Source organism: Oreochromis niloticus, linkage group LG3, assembly GCF_001858045.2.
Source record: "Oreochromis niloticus isolate F11D_XX linkage group LG3, O_niloticus_UMD_NMBU, whole genome shotgun sequence".
Taxonomy (NCBI): Eukaryota; Metazoa; Chordata; class Actinopteri; order Cichliformes; family Cichlidae; genus Oreochromis; species Oreochromis niloticus.
Genome location: NC_031967.2, coordinates 55,281,274 through 55,298,916, shown reverse-complemented (window position 1 = coordinate 55,298,916; position 17,643 = coordinate 55,281,274). Strand labels below are relative to the sequence as shown.

At 36.6% G+C, this 17,643-nt stretch overlaps 1 long non-coding RNA gene across 1 annotated transcript; it reads left to right on the top strand.

Moving 5' to 3' along the window:
* Positions 1–10,783: 10,783 nt before the first annotated feature.
* Positions 10,784–13,947, top strand: LOC109201197 (uncharacterized). The gene is made up of 3 exons (XR_002061228.2): positions 10,784–11,838; positions 12,578–12,606; positions 13,042–13,947. It is a non-coding gene; the product is annotated as an uncharacterized LOC109201197 (long non-coding RNA).
* Positions 13,948–17,643: the final 3,696 nt, after the last annotated feature.

Below are 17,643 nucleotides of genomic sequence, written 5' to 3'. Positions count from 1 at the left end.
CTCAACCTTTGTTAAAGAAAGTGGGCACTGCTTGATGATAGTCGTTAGTGGAAATCTCACAACAGTGGCATGAAAAGCAAAAAAAAATCCAAATATCGATAGTGTTGATACCAACGTTTGTACTGATATTGAGATGACAATTTAGTTTCTGTTCCTTTCTTGTATGTAATGCTGCGTTTTCATAGAAGAGGAGACCATGCTGTCTGTGTGGGAGCTGCTCTCACATGTCACAGCAAAAACTTTCTACTTTCAGCCAAAAATGTTATTCACGGCATCTGGTGACGTCACCTCAGCAAAATGCCAGTGTTGTAGGATACAGCATGGATAGCGGTATAAAGTTAAGATCCAGGTCATGATTCAGAGGTTGTATATATAAATATTAAATCTACAAAGTTTAGATGCAAATATTTTCTTTTCTCAGTACAATTTATTTTAAAGCTTGACTGACTTCATATTTTGCAGATTTAAAACAAAAAATGATTAAATATGATTCTTTATTGTTAAAGATCAAGCTGCCAAGCAGTAAGTGTACAGTCCTCTCCAGGTGTAACATTAACCCTCTGGGTTTGTTCAAAATCACTACCCTTTCACCTTGTTCGTGGCCAAAAGTGGCCACCAACAGATTAGGTCTGTAATTTTTATTATTTTTATGTTTTTTTGCCATTTCTTCTGCATAAAGCTTTTAACTAACTTCAGTTCTTTTCATAAATATAAAATAATTATTACTTTTTAAATTTTTAACCCTTTAAACACCAGTTTGTTTGTCCACTGTACTAGCTGGAAGACAACCTCAAATCTCGCAATTTTATATAATTGCAGTGCTAGTGGAATTTCTTGTATTATTAATAGTAGAGTCTAGGACATGTAATTGAGTCACATCAACATTGATTATTAGTGTGAATGCTTGTAAAAGCATTCACAGTATTGTTCTTCTAATCTTTATTATTAGTGTGAATGCTTGTAAAAGCATTCACAGTATTGTTGTTGTAATCTTTATTAGTGTGAATGCTTGTAAAAGCATTCACAGTATTGTTCTTCTAATCTTTATTATTAGTGTGAATGCTTGTAAAAGCATTCACAGTATTGTTCTTCTAATCTTTATTAGTGTGAATGCTTGTAAAAGCATTCACAGTATTGTTCTTCTAATCTTTATTATTAGTGTGAATGCTTGTAAAAGCATTCACAGTATAGTTGTTGTAATCTTTATTATTAGTGTGAATGCTTGTAAAAGCATTCACAGTATTGTTGTTGTAATCTTTATTAGTGTGAATGCTTGTAAAAGCATTCACAGTATTGTTCTTCTAATCTTTATTCTATTTTATTATAGATTCCGTACGTTTTTTGTACTGTATCTCCTTCAAAACCGTTCAACTTAGAAAAACCATTCAAACACCGTTAGATTCCTCTTCTTTAGGACATGACTGCTTCTACTTTTCTCATTTTTAACATTTATATTTTTAAAATTATTTAACTTTTTTCAACAAAAATTTCCCATGTATTTCAATGGGGAGACCCTTCAAATTCTTCTTCAACTCACTCCTCTTTAAACTGTATCTACTTCCACATACGTTGACATAGGACCACCATTCAAACTTTAAAACGAAGCCAAGACATTCAACTATTCAACTTCTATTCATCTTTTCAATATCTATTATACTTTATCTTCAGTTCCAGTTTAAGTTTCATGATGTTTTTTCACCCGTTTCAGAGTTTATAATGGGTGTGTATGGGACGGAATGTTGGGGCTAGAGTGAGACAGCTCAACTGCCAGAGTGAGAGGAGCAAAAAAATTAATCCTAAAATCTTTTTTAAAACTGCTGCTGTGTCCGCAGCGTTTGCTCTACAGGTCTGATTTTACCCTCAAAACGTAGCCATCGCTGTCCTCTTTCATCCAATGTGTTTACTATTGTACTAGGTGTTATGGTTCTTTCATAAATGTCACCAAAGCACAGCCTCCTCCCTCCAACTCCTCCATAGACTCTAATGTTAAAATGGCTCAGAAGGTTCGTTTGAAAATCAGAAGAGCATGGTGTCTTTACACTGTCACCACGTCCATATAATAAACTCCACAGGCATGAAAACTGAGAATTAGGTAGACTGGACATTGCTGCCGCTCACGGTGAAAGAATTTCGTCAATAGGACCTGTACTTTTAATTTGGGAAGGATTTGTTTCGGCCTGACTTTTCTGTTCATTTTAAGCAGCAAAAGTGAGGTGCATGTCTGTGTGCGTGTGTATGGAGCCATTGGGTGCAGTCACTATAGCAACCAGGCTCACACCTGCCTGCCTAACGAGCTCTGTCTCTCACTGTGCCAAGATTCATCTTAAACACTTCTCTTTCAACTGCTGCTGTGTCCACAGTGTTTGGTCTACAGCCATCATTTTACCCTCAAAACGAAGCCATCGTTGTTCTCTTTACAACACAGTGTCTTTCAAAGCTCAGAGATTTAAACTTTTTAAACTGTGTGGATCCAAGTGGAGGGATCACATTCTAGTCATTCAGTGATTCAAAGAATATGAACTTTTAATATTCATTCAGAGTTTTTCTGACTCCAATTTTCTTTTCTCATTACTTAGGTTTTTCTAATTTACATTTAAAACATTTTCAGCTATTTTCCAGCTTCTTCTGTGTGAACATCAGCTTTCAAAAGTTCTGCACTTTTGTTTTCAGGTTAAAAACTCTGTATTTTCCAGCTCATTCAACATTTTTGGCTTAATATTCAGCAATTAATTCATTTCAGTGCATACATTCAGATTCAAGCATTCACACGGCAGTTTCTTCAGAAAATGCACTTTCTAGTTATTATTATATATTCCGTACGTTTTTTGGCATCTATCTCCTTCAAAACCGTTCAACTTAGAAAAACCATTCAAACACCGTTAGATTCCTCTTCTTTTGGACATGACTGCTTCTACTTTTCTCATTTATAACATTTATATTTTTAAAATTATTCAACTTTTTTCAACAAAAATTTCCCATGTATTTCAATGGGGAGACCCTTCAAATCCTCATTCAACTTACTCATTTTCAAACTGTATCTACTTACACATACGTTGACATAGAGCCACCATTCAAACTTTAAAACGAAGACAAGACATTCAACTATTCAACTTGTATTTATCTTTTCAATATCTATTATACTTTTTCTTCAGTTCCAGTTTAAGTTTCATGATGATTTTTCAGCCGTTTCAGAGTTTATAATGGGTGTGTATGGGACGGAATGTTGGGGCTAGAGTGAGACAGCTCAACTGCCAGAGTGAGAGGAGCGAAAAAATTAATCTGAAAATCTTTTTTAAAACTGCTGCTGTGTCCGCAGCGTTTGCTCTACAGGTCTGATTTTACCCTCAAAACGTAGCCATCGCTGTCCTCTTTCATCCAATGTGTTTACTATTGTACTAGGTATTATGGTTCTTTCATAAATGTCACCAATGCACAGCCTCCTCCCTCCAACTCCTCCATAGACTCTAATGTTAAAATGGCTCAGAAGGTTCGTTTGAAAATCAGAAGAGCATGGTGTTTTTACACTGTCACCACGTCCATATAATAAACTCCACAGGCATGAAAACTGAGAATTAGGTAGACTGGACATTGCTGCCGCTCACGGTGAAAGAATTTCGTCAATAGGACCTGTACTTTTCATTTGGGAACGATTTGTTTCGGCCTAACTTTTCTGTTCATTTTAAGCAGCAAAAGTGAGGTGCATGTCTGTGTGCGTGTGTATGGAGCCATTGGGTGCAGTCACTATAGCAACCAGGCTCACACCTGCCTGCCTAACGAGCTCTGTCTCTCACTGTGCCAAGAATCATCTTAAACACTTCTCTTTCAACTGCTGCTGTGTCCACAGTGTTTGCTCTACAGCCATCATTTTACCCTCAAAACGAAGCCATCGTTGTTCTCTTTACAACACAGTGTCTTTCAAAGCTCAGAGATTTAAACTTTTTAAACTGTGTGGATCCAAGTCTAGGGATCACATTCTAGTCATTCAGTGATTCAAAGAATATGAACTTTTAATATTCATTCAGATGTTTTCTGACTCTAATTTTCTTTTCTCATTACTTAGGTTTTTCTAATTTACATTTAAAACATTTTCAGCTATTTTCCAGCTTCTTCTGTGTGAATATAAGCTTTCAAAAGTTCTGCACTTTTGTTTTCAGTTTAAAAACTCTGTATTTTCCAGCTCATTCAACATTTTTGGCTTAATATTCAGCAATTAATTCATTTCAGTGCATACATTCAGATTCAAGCATTCACACTGCAGTTTCTTCAGAAAATGCACTTTCTAGTTCTATTTTATTATCTATTCCGTACGTTTTTTGTACTCCTACTCCTTCAAAACCGTTCAACTTAGAAAAACCATTCAAACACCGTTAGATTCCTCTTCTTTTGGACATGACTGCTTCTACTTTTCTCATTTATAACATTTATATTTTTAAAATTATTCAACTTTTTTCAACAAAAATTTCCCATGTATTTCAATGGAGAGACCCTTCAAATCCTCATTGAACTTACTCATTTTCAAACTGTATCTACTTCAACATATGTTGACATAGAGCCACCATTCAAACTTTAAAACGAAGACAAGACATTCAACTATTCAACTTGTATTTATCTTTTCAATATCTGTTATACTTTTTCTTCAGTTCCAGTTTAAGTTTCATGATGTTTTTTCAGCCGTTTCAGAGTTTATAATGGGTGTGTATGGGACGGAATGTTGGGGCTAGAGTGAGACAGCTCAACTGCTAGAGTGAGAGGAGCAAAAAAATTAATCTTAAAATCTTTTTTAAAACTGCTGCTGTGTCCGCAGCGTTTGCTCTACAGGTATGATTTTACCCTCAAAACGTAGCCATCGCTGTCCTCTTTCATCCAATGTGTTTACTATTGTACTAGGTGTTATGGTTCTTTCATAAATGTCACCAAAGCACAGCCTCCTCCCTCCAACTCCTCCATAGACTCTAATGTTAAAATGGCTCAGAAGGTTCGTTTGAAAACCAGAAGTACAGGCTGTCTTTACACTGTCACCACGTCCATATAATAAACTCCACAAGCATGAAAACTGAGAATTAGGTAGACTGGACATTGCTGTCGCTCACGGTGAAAGAATTTTGTCAATAGGACCTGTACTTTTCATTTGGGAACGATTTGTTTCGGCCTAACTTTTCAGTTCATTTTAAGCAGCAAAAGTGAGGTGCATGTCTGTGTGCGTGTGTATGGAGCCCCTGGCTCAGTCACTATAGCAACCAGGCTCACACCTGCCTGCCTAACGAGCTCTCTCTCACTCTGCCAAGATTCATCTTGAACACTTCTCTTTCAACAGCTGCTGTGTCCACAGTATTTGCCCTACAGCCATCATTTTACCCTCAAAATGAAGCCATCGTTCTTCTCTTTCCAACAGCGTGTCTTTCAAAGCTCAGAGATGTAAACCTTTAAAACTGTGTGGATCCAAGTGGAGTGATCATATTTTAGTCATTCAGTGATTCAAAGAATATGAACTTTTAATATTCATTCAGATGTTTTCTGACTCTAAATAGTCTTCTCATTTTTTAGGTTTTTCTAATTTACATTTAAAACATTTTTAGCTATTTTCCAACTTCTTCTCTGTGCTTGTCAGCTTTTAGCAGTTCAGCACTTTTGTTTTCAGGTGAAAATTTCTGTATTTTTCATCTCATTCAACATTTTTAACTTAAAATTCAGCAATTAATTCTTTTCAGTGCATATATTCAGATTCAAGCATTCACACTGCAGTTTCTTCAGAAAATGCACTTTCTAGTTATTAGTGTGAATGCTTGTAAAAGCATTCACAGTATTGTTCTTCTAATCTTTATTAGTGTGAATGCTTGTAAAAGCATTCACAGTATTGTTCTTCTAATCTTTATTATTGTGTGGATGCCCTAAAAGGGCTTCCACACTATTGAGTTCCTGTTTCTCTTTATTCTTTATTTTTCTTTTTCAAGTTGCTTCCGTACGTTTTTTGGACTTTATCTACTCCCTCAGTTTTCAGCCGATTTTCTCCGTTCAAACTCTATACTGTTCTGCTCTTTCTGGAGATGGGTGCTATGACTTTTGGTGTTTATTACTGTTATACTTTTTAAAATATTACACTTTTTTCCTTTAATTTGTCCCATTGAAATGAATGGGAAACTTCCACAATTCTGCTAAAACTTGCTTGTTTTTGAAACTTATCTACTTTGTCATACTTTCACCTAGAAACTCCATTCAAACTTTAAAATGTTCTCAGATTATTGGGCTATTTCTGTGTGATTCAGCTGTTTCAGATCTTCTACCGTTTTAATTTTATGCCTCTTTAAGTTTTCAGTTGCAAAATTGTGATTTTTCAGAAAATACATGCGTTGCTATGGTTGCTATGCAATTAACTCAGAGTGAGGGCTGGTCTGTTCGGAATTTTCTCTTCATGTCTGAACAACTTCTTGCTACTCGCTCAATTTCCACTCAACCCCCACAAATTATACATCAAAACGTAGGTATTTTTGCTGGCTTTCAGAAAATGTCACTATCGTTCTTGTGGGATTTACAGATTTTTTGCAAATCTCCTCAGAGCAACACAAGGTCTTAAAACTCTCCATAGAAAGTCAATGGAGAGCTTGTTCAAAATCACCGCTGAATTTTTCTAATGAGAGGCATTTTCAAATCGTCATATCTCCTTAACGAAACAAAGTTGAGACATGACGCTTGTGCCAATATATCTTCAGACTCTCCTGATGCTCACAATTCAAGAGTATTTTCCTCACCTATTACCGTTTGGCCATGAATTACATTTGTTTGAGGATAGGAAATTTGTCTCTCACTCAGATCTCTTCAGATTTCAAACTGTGGAAATGAGGCACTTTTTTCTCTCGTCATATCTTTTTGATGGATTTCAACAGAGCCCTGAAAATTTCCATGACTGTTCACCAAAGCCTGCTGTTTCTTACGGTGAAAGAATGATTTTGAGGCTCCATAGAGATCTAGAGTTACACAACGTTGTTTGAGGGCAAGTCAAGGCAGTTTTGCTTCGCCTCTTCTCAGTTGCAGTGTGTTACAAGTCATATAGCTTTAATAATTTATATTTTATCTCTGAATTATGAAGACCTGGAGATTTCCCCATCTCTTCTGAACAAAACGGTGTCAGAATGAGCGTTCTAGCCCCTACGGTTAGGAAATTATGGCCATTTGTTCGAGGGGAATCCTGAATGTGAGAAATACACTAAAGAAAACTGAGAGCTCTCTCTGTGTCTGTGTGTGTAAGTGCTGATTACAGCAGGTGCAGCTAATTTAGCTGACCTAGATATACCAAGCCCAGACTCTTAACATCCACTGTTCCCTTTGCGCTCTGTGTATGTGTGTGTGTATCAGTATTTCTCCCATGTTAAAGTATTACTCCTCCATAATAGTATTTCTGCTAAATCAAAGTACTTCTACTACATCTTAGTACTTCTGCTCAATCATAGTAATTCTGGGAAATCATAGTATTTATCCCAAATCATAGTATTTATGCAAAATTACAGTATTTCTGCTAAAAAGCAGAAATAGTACCTTTTAGCAGAAATTTCTGTCAAAAGATATTATTTATGTTAAAACATACTATTTCTGCTAAATCATAGTATTTGTGCCAAATCATAGTATTTGTAATTTGCGCCAAATCATGGTATTTTTTTGCCAAATCATGTTATTTCTGCCCAATTAAAATTTCTGTTATGTTATAGTATTACTACTAAGTCGTAGAATTTCTGTTATGTTATAGTATATCTGCTGATTATAGTATATGTGCCAAATCATAGTATTTATAGCAAATCATAGTATTTGTGCCCAAACATAGTATTTCTTGCCAAATTGTAGTATTTGTGCAAAAACATACTATGTCTGCAAAATCATAGTATATCTGTTATGTTATAGTATTACTACTAAGGCATAGTATTTCTACCAAATCAAAGTATTCCTTCAAAATCATAGTATTACTGCAATTTCATAGTATTTGAGTGAAATCGTAGTATCTGTGCAAAAACATACTATGTCTGCTAAATCACAGTATATCTGTTATGTTAAAGTATTAGTACTAAGTCACAGTATTTCTGCCAATTCGTAGTATTTGTGCTAAATCATGGTACTTGTGCCAAATCATAGTATTTTTTGCAAATCATAGTATTCGAACCAAAACATAGTAGTATTTGTACGAAGTAATAGTATTTCTTCTAAATCATAGTATTTCACTCAAATCTCAGTAGTTGTGCTGAAACGCAGTATTATTGCCAAATCATAGTATTTGTACTGAAACATAGTATTTGTGCCAATAAGAGTATTTCTACTAAATCATAGTACTTGTGCCAATTCATAGTATTTCTGCCACATTGTGCTAGTTGTGCAAAAACATAGACTGTCTGCAAAATCATAGTATATCTATTATGTTATAGTATTACTACTAAGTCGTAGACTCTCTATTTTGTTAAATTATATCTGCTGAATACAGTATATGTGCCAAACCATAGTATTTATAGCAAACCATAGTATTTGTGCTAAAACATAGTATTTCTGCCAAATTGTAGTATTTGTGCAAAAATATAGAATGTCTGCAAAATCACAGTATATCTGTTATGTTGTAGTATTACTACTAAGGCATAGTATTTCTACCAAATCATAGTATTCCTTCAAAATCATAGTATTACTGCAGTTTCATAGTATTTGAGCAAAATCGTAGTATTTGTGCAAAAACATACTATGTCTGCAAAATCACAGTGTATCTGCTATGTTATAGTATTACTACTAAGGCATAGTATTTCTACCAAATCATAGTATTCCTTCAAAATCATAGTATTACTGCAATTTCATAGTATTTGAGCGAAATCGTAGTATTTGTACTAAATCATGGTACTTGTGTCAAATCATAGTATTTTTTGCAAATCATATTATTTGAACCAAAACATTGTATTTGTACGAAGTCATAGTATTTCTTCTAAATCATAGTATTTCACCCAAATCTCAGTAGTTGTGCTAAAACCCAGTATTATTGCCAAATTGTAATATTTGTACTGAAACATAGTATTTCTGCCAATACGAGTATTTGTACTAAATCATAGTACTTGTGCCAAATCATAGTATTTCTGCCATATTGTGCTAGTTGTGCAAAAACATATACTATGATTTTGCAGAGTCTGTCTATTATGTTATAGTATTACTACTAAGTCGTAGACTTTCTGTTTTGTTATAGTATATCTGCTGAATATAGTATATGTGCCAAATCATAGTATTTGTGCTGAAACATAGTATACTGCCACATTATAGTATTTGTGTAAAACCAGAATGTCTGCAAAATCATCATATATCTGTGATGTTATAGTATTACTAAGGCATAGTATTTCTGCAAAATCATAGTATTTTTGCAGAAACATAGTACTTCTGGTAAATCATAGTATTTCTACTAAATAATAGTATTTCTGCCAGATCATATTATTTGTTTCAAATCATAGCATTCGAACCAAATCATAGTATTTGTGCCAAAATATTGTATTTGTACAAAGTCATAATATTTCTTCTAAATCATAGTATTTCAATCAAATCTCAGGAGTTGTGCTAAAACGCAGTATTATTGCCAAATCATTGTATTTGTACCCAAACATATCAGTTCAACTTATTTAACTCTTCTCAACAGCCCAACACCTCTTCTTCACCCCGTTTCAGCAGAATTGTGAGTGTTTTCACCCCTTTTCAGCACAAATCCCAGCTTTTTCAGGTGTTTTCAACAGAAATCTCTTTTTTAGCAGACATTCTGCTGATTCACCTGTTTTCAGTGCAACGTTCTACTTCTTTACCTCTTTTCAGTAGAAATTCTGCTGATTCACCTATTTTAAGCAGAATTTTCAGCCTTTCACCTCTTATCAATACAAATCTCAGTATCTTCTGCTCATTTCAGAGGAAACCTTTTCACCTCTCCTCTTTTCAGTAGAAATTTGAACTTCTGTACCCCTTTGAAGCAGAATCTTTGCCTTTTCACCTCTTTTCAGCAAAAGTTTCTGTTTTTTCACTTGTTTTCAACATAATTTTTCAGTTTCTTTACTGCCATACAATTTTTGCAGCAGACAGCTTCAGCGTTCCGGCATCCACACAGCATTTTCGCAGGAAATGCAAATTTTTCTAGTTCTATTTTATTCTTCCGTACGTTTTTTGTACTCTATCTCCTTCAAAACCGTTTAACTTAGAAAAACCATTCAAACACCGTTAGATTCCTCTTCTTTTGGACATGACTGCTTCTATTTTTCTCATTTCTAACATTTATATTTTTAATTTTATTCAACTTTTTTCAACAAAAATTTCCCATGTATTTCAATGGGGACACCCTTCAAATTCTCCTTCAAATTACTCCTCTTTAAACTGTATCTAATTTTACATACATTGACGTAGAACCACCATTCAAACTTTAAAACGAAGACAAGACATTCAACTATTCAACTTGTATTTATCTTTTCAATATCTATTATACTTTTTCTTCAGTTCCAGTTTAAGTTTCATGATGTTTTTTCACCCGTTTCAGAGTTTATAATGGGTGTGTATGGGACGGAATGTTGGGGCTAGAGTGAGACAGCTCAACTGCTAGAGTGAGAGGAGCAAAAAAATTAATCTTAAAATATTTTTTAAAACTGCTGCTGTGTCCGCAGCGTTTGCTCTACAAGTATGATTTTACCCTCAAAACGTAGCCATCGCTGTCCTCTTTCATCCAATGTGTTTACTATTGTACTAGGTGTTATGGTTCTTTCAGAAATGTCACCAATGCACAGCCTCCTCCCTCCAACTCCTCCATAGACTCTAATGTTAAAATGGCTCAGAAGGTTCGTTTGAAAATCAGAAGAGCATGGTGTCTTTCCACTGTCACCACGTCCATATAATAAACTCCACAAGCATGAAAATTGAGAATTCAGTAGACTGGACCTTGCTGCCACTCACGGTGAAAGAATTTTGTCAGTGCGACTTGTACTTTTTATTTGGGAAGGATTTGTTTCGGCCTGACTTTTCTGTTCATTTTAAGCAGCAAAAGTGAGGTGCATGTCTGTGTGTGTGTATGGAGCCATTGGGTGCAGTCACTATAGCAACCAGGCTCACACCTGCCTGCTTAACGAGCTCTGTCTCACTCTGCCAAGGTTAATTGTAAAAATGTCTGTTGATTCATCTTAAAAATTTCTGTTACAACAAAGCGGTTGGAGTTAGATTAAGTCAACAGGTTCAACAAGTCAGATTTGACAGGGTTTTGCCACAGATTAAAAGTATGTCAGCAGTTAGTATAAGCCGACTGAATAGAGCATTCTCCTTGGCCTTTTAAATTCAAGCTTATTGTGTATTGGTGGACTTGTCTTCTGCACACAGGTTTTTCAGATCTGGGCAGTTGGAGTCAGTTGATGACTTTTAAATACTCCTTTCTGTCTGGATAATTAAAGCTCACAGCATCTACCTGTCTGTAGTGGATTTTCCCACATTTTAAATGATGTAATCTCATTTAATGTCTCTGTTTTTAGTCTGTATAGTTTTTCTCCCTACGAATACACTCAAAGTAGTCTTAAAATAAAACCCACAAAACAATTCAAGATGAAATACTTTTTATTTTCTCGTTTAATGCCCGTTGCCCTCTTTCTCTGTATGTCACTCATTTGCTAATACTCAGGCAAAAAGTACCAATTTGTATGCTGATGTGTCTTGTGTATTTTTTTTTACCTCTGTCTCTCTATGACAGAGAAATGTATATGCTCAATATTGCTGTTCAAACTGATGCTCAAATTACCAAGCACTACCTGAACGCCTCATCGGTCTTTAACGAATCACTGCACCAACTGTCGTCATTCCGCTTTGCTCTCTGCTGTGGTAAGTACAATACGGTACTGCACTGTTTTATTTTTATGATGGTAAAAATACATGTTTGACATTTAAACTCACATATCAAGTCTTTTTAAAGTTCAATAGAGTTCAAAGAATAAAGAAAGCAAAAAAAGAATAACCTTCGCTATCATTTATATCGGTTTATGACGTTTTGCTGTTAGCAGCAGTGCTAATGCTAGCTTCAATGCTAATGCTAGCAACAATGCTAACGCTAGCGATAGTGCTAACACTAGCCTTAGCAGTTGTTAACTGACAAAAAGAATATTCCTGTGATATTTATTGGTGATCAGTGAGACAAAAGTAACGAATGAGCTTTATTATTACCATTGTGGCTCAGTTTTAACAGTAAGAGTACTAGCACTACCAGCAGTTCTAACACTAGCTGCAATGCTGACGCTAGCTGCAATGCTAACGCTAGCTGCAATGCTAACGCTAGCTGCAGTGCTAACACTAACTGAAGTGTTTATGCTAGCAGGAATGCTAGCGCTAGCAGCAATGCTAATGCTAGTAACAGTCTAACAGTAGCCTTACATAAGTGGAAATACTTCAGTTAATTAGTTTGAATTACAAAATGGTTGCTGTGTCAGCTGGTGTGCTATATTACTCTATAATTACCCTGCTGACTATAAGTTCAGTATATCATGTCGTGTGGGCTTTGTATTTCTGTAAGTCTGATAACACTGTACAGACAACTAACATATTATTTCTCGTCTTACACTTTCAGGAACTTGACTGACATCTGTGCTTTGCCTGGTAGGTGTGCACATACTGTAAGAGAAGTATACCAAAATAAAAAAATAATCTGACTTATATAAGCTGTAAAGTGATGGGTTCAATCTTTCATTCAAACTAGACCTTTTAAACACAATTTTATAATAAATACACATAAGTGCAGCTTAACAATTGGGCTAAAATATTTTTTTCGTACATTTTTGTAGTCACACTACATGTGATTAGTTAATGATTCACTCAATCATATTTGTATTAAAAATATTATTGCTGAATTTAAATAAATATTTCTTATTTTAAAAAGTGCCCAATTATGCAACTTTTTGCACATGGCAGCCAACAACAGTTTAGCTTCAATATTTGTTTTGTCCTTTTTCAGTAGTCACAATTAGTTCATACAATTACCATGTGATATAATTTTAATAAAATTATTATTTTTTTCTTCTTTTTTGTTCACAGTGTGCAGAAGAACAAGGACCAGATCTCCAGTCTTCTCTGTCACATCCCAACCCCACATCCCCTCTATCCTCTGTCCTGCTCCACCTGTTGTCTCTGCCTTCTTTCCATCTGTATTTCACCCTGTGGTTTGTGAGAAATTTTGCCAAACCAAGAATCTTATTGCGGTTTGATTTCAAAGCCGTGTCTCTCCTGCTCTGTCTGTTCTCTCTGCTAAATTTTCTCTCTACCTGTTTTTCACTCTTTGGCTTGCTGCTGAGAAATGCACAAGCCAATAAAGCAATAAAGAGTGCATATTTTGCCTCAACCTTTGAACAAACTGAACAAACAAAGAAAACTCTACGGTTTGATTTCAAAACCGTGTCTTTCCTGCTCTCTCTGTTCTCTCTGCTAAATTTTCTCTCTACCTGTTTTTCACTCTTTGGCTTGCTGCTGAGAAATGCACAAGCCAATAAAGCAATAAAGAGTGCATATTTTGCCTCAACCTTTGAACAAACTGAACAAAGAAAACTCTGCGGTTTGATTTCCAAGCCGTGTCTCTCCTGCTCTGCCTGTTCTCTCTGCTAAATTTTCTCTCTACCTGTTTTTCACTCTTGGCTTGCTGCTGAAAAATGCCAAGCCATTAAAGCAATAAAGAGTGCATATTGCCTCTACCTGAGAACAAACTGAACAAATAAAGAAAACTCTAATTCACGGTTTGATTGTCATTTCCCAGCCGCGTCTCTCCTGCTCTGTCTATTCTCTCTTCTAAATTTTCTCTCTACCTGTTTTTCATTCTGGGCTTGCTGCTAAGTTGTGCCAAGCCAATAAAGAGAGTACATAATATTCTCTCGACTGACAAACTGTCAAACAAACAAAGACATTGTTTCTGAGAAATAAAAGCTGAAATATAAAGACAAAGAAAACATCTCCTGCTGTGTGCCACTCTTGTTTTTTGAATACATTTTCTAAAGACTAACAGAAACACTTAAAGGTGTGTAAAAATGCCAAAAAAGCAGAAAAAGTCACAAGCTGCAAAACAACGCTGGAAGAAGTTCCATGAGTTTCACAAAGTACCAACATGTGAACAAACTGAGTGTGATTTTCCTCAGAGCTCTGCAGAAGACCGTGTGTCTGGAAAGACCAATGCTGATGGTGTCAAACAGGCAGGTCGACATGTTCCTGCACATGTACAACAGGTATCCTATGCAGATGCTGTAAAGACTGGATTGCAGCATGCATTTAATGAACATCAGGTAAACCATAGAGACCAACCTGAGGTGTCAAGTGCCCCACAGGTGGGTTATGCTGATATTGTGAAAAGAGGCCATCACAGTGATGTGGCAGGGCCATCTCATGCAGAAAGAGTGAACCTTGAAAACCAGCCCTCTGTAACACATGTCTGTGCATCTCACAGCCAGGCACATCCTAAATATGGAGACTCCAGAAACAGTCAGTGCACATGTAACTCACTCACATTTCTTGCTTTCCTTCATGAGAATGAAAACATGTCTACAGTTGACCTTAATCTGGTCTTGGATAAAGGTGATGTGATGTACAAAGAGGCCAAGAAAAGATTCCCCAAGAGTATTCATTTGGCAACCGATGAGCTGCCAGACAAAGTTGATGCTCACAGGTCTATGTATCATGTCGACATGACACAGCCTTCCCGGTATGGGACATTTGAAGAACCTCCAGAGGAAGCAGTAGATACCTTTCTCAGCTTAGAAGCAGGACTGAGCTGCCTGTTGTCAGATGTGCAGTATGCCTTACTGATTATGAGTGGATTGTGTATCGCAGTGTTCAGATCCACATCAGGAAAATATGGGTTCTTTGACCACACCCCAGAACACCCAGTGGTCTTCCTCTAGCACTATGGTCACGTAATCGTGGTACAGCTGTGATGCTGAAATTCACACTCCTCAGTGACATGATTAAGAGGCTCCAAGATTCTTATGAAGAGATGGAGATATCACCCTCTTGTACCTATGAGCTGAAGCCTGTGCAGTTTTACAGTATGAGCACAATCAACCTGAGTGATACTATCACAGACACAGTCTGCAGACCAACAGCTGCCACTGCTGTGGCACCTACTCACTCTGATACAACTGTTGATGAAGCAAACCCCTTTACTCCAAGGAGAAACACAACCACTGATCTGACTGAGAACATCTTTTGTCAAATGTCCATTTGTACACCACTGGTGAAACAAAAAGAAGTCCACATGACTCAGTTCACATCACATGAAGATCAGAATGAACTCCTAATATACCAACTGAAGAACTATGCAGTGAATTAAGTTTCCTTCCATCAAGGGATGGTTTTTCATGTCAATCAAATGCTGCAATAAAAAATGTTGCTGCCTGTGACCTTTCTGATATAGTTTACAAAAACTGAAAAAAGTTAATAAACAACAAAGGCACAAAATGAAAAGAAGATTAATGGCATCAGAGAAACCCAGAAATCAGAGAAAAGAAAACCAAAAAAGGAAAGAACGACAAAAGTATGCTTCAAATAAAGAGTACAAAGAAAAGAAAAAATCTTGCACAAGCGAGGTATATAAAAACAATCCTGAAGTTAGACAGAAAAACAACAGTATATTAAAAGACGTTACTGTGAGAATGCTGAATTCAGAAATAAACAACAACAGTATGTTAAAAGACGTTACTGTGAGAATGCTAAAGTTAGACAAAATCAAAAACAATATATTAAAAGACGTTACTATGAGAATACTGATTTCAGAGAGGAGAAAAAAAGCTACATCACTAAAAGGTATCGAGAAAACTTAGAATTCAGAGAGAGACAGAGATGTCGAGTTACTCAGCGGTATGCAAATGACAACACCTTCAGAGTAAGACACAGACAACTGATGAAACAACTAATGCGAGACAGGTATCAAAGTAATCTTGCATTTAGGATTATGCACAACATGAGATGTGCCATGAAATAAAAGGAAATACAGATGGGTGAACAGACAAACCCAAGAGAGTGACAACAGTGTGATCAACGAGGCCATATCGGTGTTCAAATCACAAATCAAAGTTGGACCATCATACCCATGTACTGTATGTTTCAAGGCTTCATTTCCAAACCAAGTACGACCCTGCAGAAGGTCAAATTATGTCAAAAACCCACATGTGGTTGCAACATGTTTGACAGGAAAGTTTGTTCATGTTTGTGATGAAAACTGCAGAAATGAGCAGTGCAATGTGCCTGATGAGAGAAAGAGAGAGTGGATTTGTCACACCTGCCACAATCATCTTAAAAATGGATCCATGCCAGCACTTGCTGTTGCCAATAAACTGGATCTTGCTGATATTCCACCTGAATTGTCAGATCTCAACATACTGGAGAGACATCTCGTAGCCAAGTGCATACCATTTGCCAAGATTATTCCTCTTCCCAAAGGCAGACAAAGAGCAATTAGAGGAAATGTGGTCTGTGTCCCATCAGAGGTACAGGAAACTGTTGAAGCATTGCCTCGATTGAGAATTAATTCTCAGGTGATGAGAGTAAAACTGAAGAGACGCTTGTCTTACAAAGGTCATCAGCTGTTTCAGACTGTAAGCTGGTCTAAACTTGTGCAAGCACTGCATAAACTCAAGCAGATTCATCCACAGTATAAGGATGTGAGCATCAGAGATGATGCTGAGCTGTGTGATCCAACACTTCCTGATGAAGATGAGGAGGATGATGATGAAAACATGAATGAGGACGATTATGATGAGGCTGATTTAATGGAAATTGACAGCTGTGAGAAAAATGCACTGAGTGAAGCACAAAATAAAAATGAACAGGATATTGACATGTTACCCTGTGATGGTGAACAACCACATGAGCAGATGAGAGATGATTCAGAGCAAGCAGATGGACTGACTAATGGTGGTTTTGCACTCGAGTCCTGTTTGCAGCCCCCTGATGTGGCTGAGGAAATATTATGTTTCAGTGAAGGAATCTACTCTGTTGCTCCTGCAGAGAGAAACAATCCAATAAGTTTTTTCAAAACACCTAAACTGGAGGCCATGGCCTTCCCTGTGCAGTTTCCTACAGGCCAAAACACACTGGATGAAAGAAGGCTGATCAAAGTATCCCCAGTGGGTATTTCAAATCAAGACTTTTCTGCATTGATGATCGTTTTGCCAAAGACACAAACTATTTGTTCTTTGCACAGTTTGTGACTGAAATACACTTGGCTACTTCCAGCATGACAATCCAGTTAAGGAAGGCAAAGCCTTTGACCAGAGATGGGAGAAAAATAACCTCAGGCATGTTACAAGATAAGCATGAGGTTGAGAAACTGGTGCGAAATAAAGATGCAGTGAGATTCATGCAGCCTCTGAGAGGAACCCCAGCCTATTGGGAGAAAACAACAAGAGATCTTTTTGCCATGATCAGACAGTTGGGAACTCCCACGTTCTTTTGCACATTTTCAGCTGCTGAAATGCGCTGGCCTGAAGTGATTGAAGCAATAACAAGGCAGCAAGGTGAACAAGTCAATTTTGAAGGACTCGACTGGTCAGCAAAGTGTGACATCCTGAGAAGCAATCCTGTCACAACAATGCGCATGTTTGACAAGAGAGTTGAAGCATTATTCAGAGATTTACTCTTATCTCCTGCAGAGCCACT